Genomic DNA, 7,326 nt, shown 5'->3' on the forward strand with positions numbered 1-7,326 from the left:
ATTAAATTTCCTGATTTCCCCCCCCCCTTTTAAATCAATAATTGTCATTTTTAATCAATTCATTCTGTGTTTTTAGTTCAAAAAATATTTTGTAAAATCTAAAAAAATATATTAAAAAAAGCTAAAATAAACAATGTTTTAGATCTATAAAAAATGAATATTCAGGGCCTTTAATCTGGTACTTATATTAAATTTCCTGATTCCCCCCCCCCCTTTTAAATCAATAATTGTCATTTTTAATCAATTCATTCTGTGTTTTTAGTTCAAAAATTATTTTGTAAAATCTAAAAATATATTAAAAAAGCTAAAATAAACAATGTTTCAGATCTATAAAAAACTGAATATTCAGGACCTTTAATGTAGTTAATTTAATCAATTTATAAAAAAAATCTATTAAAAATGAAAAGTGTAGATGTATATTAAATTTCTTAATTTTCCCCCTTTTAAATCAATAATTGTAATTTTTTAATCCATTTATTCTGTCTTTTTAGTTCAAAAATCATTTTGTAAAATCTAAAAATATATATAAAAAAAGCTAAAATCAACATTGTTTTAGATCTATAAAAATAAATTTTCAGGACTTTTAATGTAGTTAATTTAATCAATTTATAAAAAAAATCTAATAAAAATGAAAAGCATAAATGTGTATGAAATTTCCTCATTTTTACCCCTTTTAAATCAATAATTGTAATTTTTTAATCCATATTTTCCTTGTTTTTTGTTCAAAAATCATTTTGTAAAATCTAAAAATATGTTTTAAAAAAGCTCAAATAAACAATGTTTTAGATCTATAAAAAACTGAATGTTCAGGGCCTTTAATGTAGTTAATTTAATCAATTAATAAAAAAAATCTATTAAAAATGAAAAGTATAGATGTATATCAAATATCCTTATTTTCCCCCTTTTAAATCAATAATTGTAATTTTTTAATCCATATTTTCCTTGTTTTTTGTTCAAAAATCATTTTGTAAAATCTAAAAATATATTTAAAAAATCTAAAATAAACATTGTTTTAGATCTATAAAAAAACGGAATATTCAAGGGCCTTTAATCTAGTTAATTTAATCCATTTATTAAAAAAAATATCTAAAAATTATATCTAAAATGGTCCGGCCCACATAAAATCTAGACGTTAAAGTGGCCTGCATTTTATCTGCATTATCATAACTTGGACTTTTCATTAAAAAAATAAAAAATAGACATGCATTCATAATGGCTTTTGCCGCAAAAACGTGGCCTTTTTTTAACAAAACCCAGAAGACAAAAAAATAATGGCAAACAGTAAATAAGTTCATATTTTTTGTAGGTCAGCTGAGAAAACTAATTAAAACAAAACCATTGTTGTCTTATGTGGAAATTATGTTGGTACCATTTTTTTAATTATCTTTTAAAGATCCCTCTTGTGGAATTTGTTCCAAGTTCTATTTGCAACATCTTGTTTTTTTTTGTTCCGTTTTAGCAGGTGTAATCCACCCCGCCATTTTCCCACAGGGGAATCGGGTTTTATTTTCATGTATTTCCTGCCAGAGTTTGAATTTTTCTTCTTTCAAACTGCATCTTATTGTTTTCTGTTGTTATTCTTTACCTCTAATTTAAGTTTTTGGGTAGTATTTATTAAAAAAAAAAATGATTGTGAGGACATTTGTGTGCATCAATTTTGAATGATTTTGAAGGGAGTACAAAAGCAAACAACCCTCGATTGGTTGTATGTGAAAGACAGGGTGGAGGCGGGGCCAATAGGCCCAAAAAATGTATAAAAATTTCAATCAAAATTAGAATTAAGTTTAGTGTAAGGTTTGATTAAACTTATTTTTGAGTGTGTTTGCATTGTAATCCAAGTTAATTTTAATTTATGTTATGTTACGAGCGCGTTGCCATGCAAAAAGTCCCGCCCCCCCTCTTTCCCCTCCGCAAAATCTGTCTAATTTTAATACTATTAAACAAATTTTAGTACTATTAAACCACTAGTTATTTCTTACTTTGTTAATAGATGGCGAATTAGAACAAATAAAAATGTTTTTCCAATCCAAAATCCTGATTTTGGTGTTTTTTTTCAGAGGGTTGGAACAAATTATTTTGTTTTTAGTTCATTTCTATGGGAAACGTTCATTTGAGTTACGAGTAAATCGACATACGAGCTTATTCCCGGAACGCATTAAGCTCATATCTCGAGGTACAACTACTAGACACATTGTGGACCCTAGATCAGAGTTTGGGAGCTTAGATGTAATGAGATGTGACTAACAGGGACACTTTTGGCTGACCTCAAGTCAGCAAAGCGAGAGAAAGGAACAGATAAGGGGAGCCAATTAAAGACAAGACGTCCTGAAAATACTGGGATGGCGTCAGTACATTTTCTATAACTAAAATGTATGTACATTTTTACATAGAAGTAGTGAATTTAAAGTATATATATATATATATATATATATATATATATATATATATATATATATATATATATATATATATATATATATATATATATATATATATATATATATATATATATATATATATATATATATATATATATATATATATATATATATATATATATATATATATATATATATATATATATATATATATATATATATATATATATATATATATATATATATATATATATATATATATATATATATATATATATATATATATATATATATTTAGATATATATATTTATATATATATATATATATTTATATATATATATATATTTATATATATATATATATATATATATATATATATATATATATATATATATATATATATATATATATATATATATATATATATATATATATATATATATATATATATATATATATATATATATATATATATATATATATATATATATATATATATATATATATATATATATATATATATATATATATATATCCTTTAAATTCACTGCTTCTATGAAAAAATTTACATACATTTTAGATATAGAAAATGTACTGACGACATACATACATACATACATACATACATACATACATACATACATACATACATACATACATACATGCATGCATGCATATATACATATATACATATATACATATATACATATATACATATACACATATATACATATATACATATATACATATATACATATATACATATTTACATATATACATATTATCATTTCTAATCTTGTTTATCCTCACAAGGGTGTGGATAAGCAGCTCAGATTATGAATAGATCCATAATTGGCCATCATGTGCAATTCTTTGGACCTTCAGTGCACTTAGAGGTAAAAGTTTCATAATAACATAAAATAAGTGACTTTTTTTGCGCCGCTGTGGCCCAATTTCAATATGGGTCATGTCTGTGGAAAGAGAACACGTTCAATTGAGTATCCTCAGGTCAAAATCAAGTGTCTTTGAAATGGGAATCAAATCAGAAGTGACTGAGATGCCGCTGAAAACTGTCAAAAATGTAACAAACCTGTCAACTTATCCATTTTTTCCTGTATTTTATAAATTTTTTTGATCATTTCAAATTGTTTATGCTGTATAACAACTTTTGTACATGATTTTATACAAAAAGTATGTTTTTTTTTTAAGTTAGACGTGACCTGGATTTGAACCCAGAACCCACAGCTGTGAGGCAGACCTGCTAACCACTTGTCCAATGAATTTGGAGGTGAAAATTGTGAATCTTGGGTCGGCCTATACGAGAGAAATGGTAAAATTCAATGATTTTTTTAGGTATTTTTAAGGGTAAGGCTTATACGCGAGTATGGCTAATATGCGAGAAAATACAGTACTACTGTATTTAATATAATAAATAATAAGGTACAAAATACATCGTTTGTCGTGTATTGTAAAGGTATTTGACATTTATTATTGATAATTTGTTGTTTTTTTATGCAAAAATGTGTAAAAAAAAGATTGAAGCAATTGTGACAATTAATAGCTATTTTTTATAGTGTTCATTTGACTCAAACAACAAAAAAATGAAATATTAAGAGAAAATGTTGGACCCTCTCAAAAAGAAAAGCTGTCAACTGCAGTTATTGAGGTTGCTAGGTAACAGTTGTGCCTTTTAATGATAGAAAAAAAAATGTATTTTCCGCATCCAAAGCCAAAATCACACAATTGCAACCTTTTTAGGAGATTTTTTTATTTGAAAAAATTGCAACGTCAAAAAACTTCTTCGTCAGAGTTAATGAGCTGAACTGGAATTCTTAATTAGCTGGTTGACATGGTCATTTTTATGAAAAAGCCTTACTATACATGGTATTTAAACTATGTATTATATGTACTATGCTATGTATTATACTATGTATAATAGTTATTTTTTGTTTAAAAATGACCATGTATAGTAAGGTGTTTTGTTTTGTTAAAAAATGAGCAAATATAATAAAGATTATTTTTAAATGACCATTTATAGTACGGATTTTTCTTAGTTAAAATATGTCCATGTATAGTTAGGCTTTTTTTCATTAAAAAATGACCATGTATAGTAAGTATTTTTTTTATAAAAGATGACCATGAATAATAAGCCTAAACCTAACTCTAACCGTAAGTAAGAATTTTTTAAATAAAAAAAAATGACCACGTATAGTAAGGTTTTTTGTTTAAAAAATGACCACGTATAGTAAGGTTTTTTGTTTAAAAAATGACCACGTATAGTAAGGTTTTTTGTTTAAAAAATGACCACGTATAGTAAGGTTTTTTGTTTAAAAAATGACCACGTATAGTAAGATTTTTTGTTTAAAAAATGACCACGTATAGTAAGGTTTTTTGTTTAAAAAATGACCACGTATAGTAAGGTTTTTTGTTTAAAAAATGACCATTTATAGTAAGGCTTTTTTTTTCATTAAAAAATGACCATGTATAGTAAGTATTTTTTTTATAAAAGATGACTATGAATAGTAAGCCTAAGCCTAAACCTAACCCTAACCGTAAGTAAGGCTTTTTTTAAATTAAAAAAATGACCACATATAGTAAGGTTTTTTGTTTAAAAAATGACCATTTATACTAGGGGTTTTTCTTTGTTAAAATATGTCCATGTATAGTAAGGCTTTTTTTCATTAAAAAAATGACCATGTATAGTAAGTTTTTTTTTTCATAAAAGATGACCATGAATAGTAAGCCTAAACCTAACTAAACGTAAGTAAGGCTTATTTTAATTAAAAAATGACCATGTAGAGCAGTGGTTTTCAAAGTGGGCGGTACCGCCCCCCGGGGGGCGGTGTGAACTTTCAGGGGGGCGCTGACGAATAAACAGGCGAATGGGGGGCGTTGAAATAGTGAAGGGGGCGATGGAGCAATTACAGTAAAATGTGACGTTGGTGTTTGTAGAAAGACCGGAAAAATTGATTGTCTGTAATAAAAAGTCGACAAAAAACAAGCTTTATTGAAACAAGAAACGTTGTCTGCTCGAGCGCTCACGAGCAGCGCGCATATACCGTATATCACTAATTGTCGCGAGTTTATCGTCGATGCAGGCGACTGGGGAAACCACCACCATCCAGTCAGCCGCAGAGGAGCACACAATAGCGCGCCGGCAACGCTTAACCACAGACGTATGCGCACAGCGACCGGCTTAATGCATCAGCTATCAATTTTTATGATTCGAGGTGAACTGCGCATTGGTCTATTAAAAGAAACGAAATTAGCGAATAATATCTGAGGCGCCTGTCTTCTATTTATTTAAGCTTCGTTCGTTGGAAAGGGGTAAAGAGGGGGGCGTTGGCATTTTGGCCCGGCGGTGAAGGGGGCGGTGGCCAAAAAAGTTTGAAAATCACTGATGTAGAGTGTTGTGCTACTACCTTGACATTGTATGGGTGTTGTCTTATCCCCTGTTTGCGCTCCTTGCTAAGCCGACTTATAACTACTGCAATTGCCCCTACAAATTCCAATATTTCATTTTACAGTGTAATATATCCAAATATTTCAGTATAATATTTCCAAATATTACATATTTCCAAATATTACAATAATATTTCCAAATATTACAATAGTATTTCCAAATATTACAATATTTCCAAATATTGCAATAATATTTCCAAATATTACAATAATATTTCCAAATATTACAATAATATTTCCAAATATTACAATAATATTTCCAAATATTACAATAATATTTCCAAATATTACAATAATATTTCCAAATATTACAATAATATTTCCAAATATTACAATAATATTTCCAAATATTACAATAATATTTCCAAATATTACAATAATATTTCCAAATACTACAATAATATTTCCAAATATTACAATAATATTTCCAAATATTACAATATTTCCAAATATTAGACTAATATTTCCAAATATTACAATAATATTTCCAAATATTACAATAATATTTCCAAATATTACAATAATATTTCCAAATATTACAATATTTCCAAATATTACAATATTTCCAAATATTACAATAATATTTCCAAATATTACAATAATATTTCCAAATATTACAATATTTCCAAATATTACAATATTTCCAAATATTACAATAATATTTCCAAATATTACAATATAATATTTCCAAATTTTACAATATAATCCAACTTTTTAAGTCAAAATATAACGTCAATTTTTTTAATCCGTGTCTTTGTTCCCCCTAAAATTCCGTCGTTAAAAAAACAAAAACCAGCCCCGTTTATGACTTATTTATTGACATTTATGAGGTCCAGGAGTACGGTAATTCCGAGGACCAATTGGACGAATATGATTATGTTCTTTCTCTTTCAGACCAGCCATGGGAGTAAGGAGTAGGCGGGAAAAAATCACAGTCACCGACATTTCCATTTGTGATTACTAAGAAATGATTAATAACATACATATTATAAAAACGGGGGAATGTTGGGTTTATTCTGTGTTACTATTATATATATATGACCATGTATAGTAAGGCTTTTTTATTGAAAACTGAGAGTGTAGTAAGGCTTTTTCTTGAAAAAAGGACCACGTATAGTAAGGCTTTTTCCACAAAGAACGACATAGTATAGTATGGCTTTTTCTTTAAAAAATGACCATGTATAGTAAGGCTTTTTTTTTGAAAACTCTCCGTGTAGTAAGGCTTTTTCTTTAAAAAATGACCACGTATAGTAAGGCTTTTTTTCACTAAAAAGAACGACATAGTATATTATGGCTTTTTCTTTAAAAAATGACCATGTGTAGTAAGGCTTTTTTATTGAAAACTCTCTGTGTAGCCAGGCTTTTTCTTTAAAAAATGACCACGTATAGTAAGGCTTTTTTTCACAAAGATCGACATAGTATAGTATGGCTTTTTCTTTAAAAAATGACCATGTATGGTAAGGCTTTTTTATTGAAAACTCTCTG

General features: G+C 27.2%; 1 long non-coding RNA gene across 1 annotated transcript in view; it reads left to right on the forward strand.

The window, feature by feature from the left end:
* The window catches only part of LOC144203451 (uncharacterized), a 96,460-nt gene extending 89,555 nt beyond the window's left edge, over nt 1-6,905 (forward strand). Inside the window, exon 4 of the long non-coding RNA XR_013327693.1 lies at nt 6,736-6,905. This is a non-coding gene — a long non-coding RNA (uncharacterized LOC144203451). The remainder of the gene's footprint in view (nt 1-6,735) is intronic.
* Nucleotides 6,906-7,326: the final 421 nt, after the last annotated feature.

This window comes from Stigmatopora nigra, chromosome 1, assembly GCF_051989575.1.
Source record: "Stigmatopora nigra isolate UIUO_SnigA chromosome 1, RoL_Snig_1.1, whole genome shotgun sequence".
Taxonomy (NCBI): Eukaryota; Metazoa; Chordata; class Actinopteri; order Syngnathiformes; family Syngnathidae; genus Stigmatopora; species Stigmatopora nigra.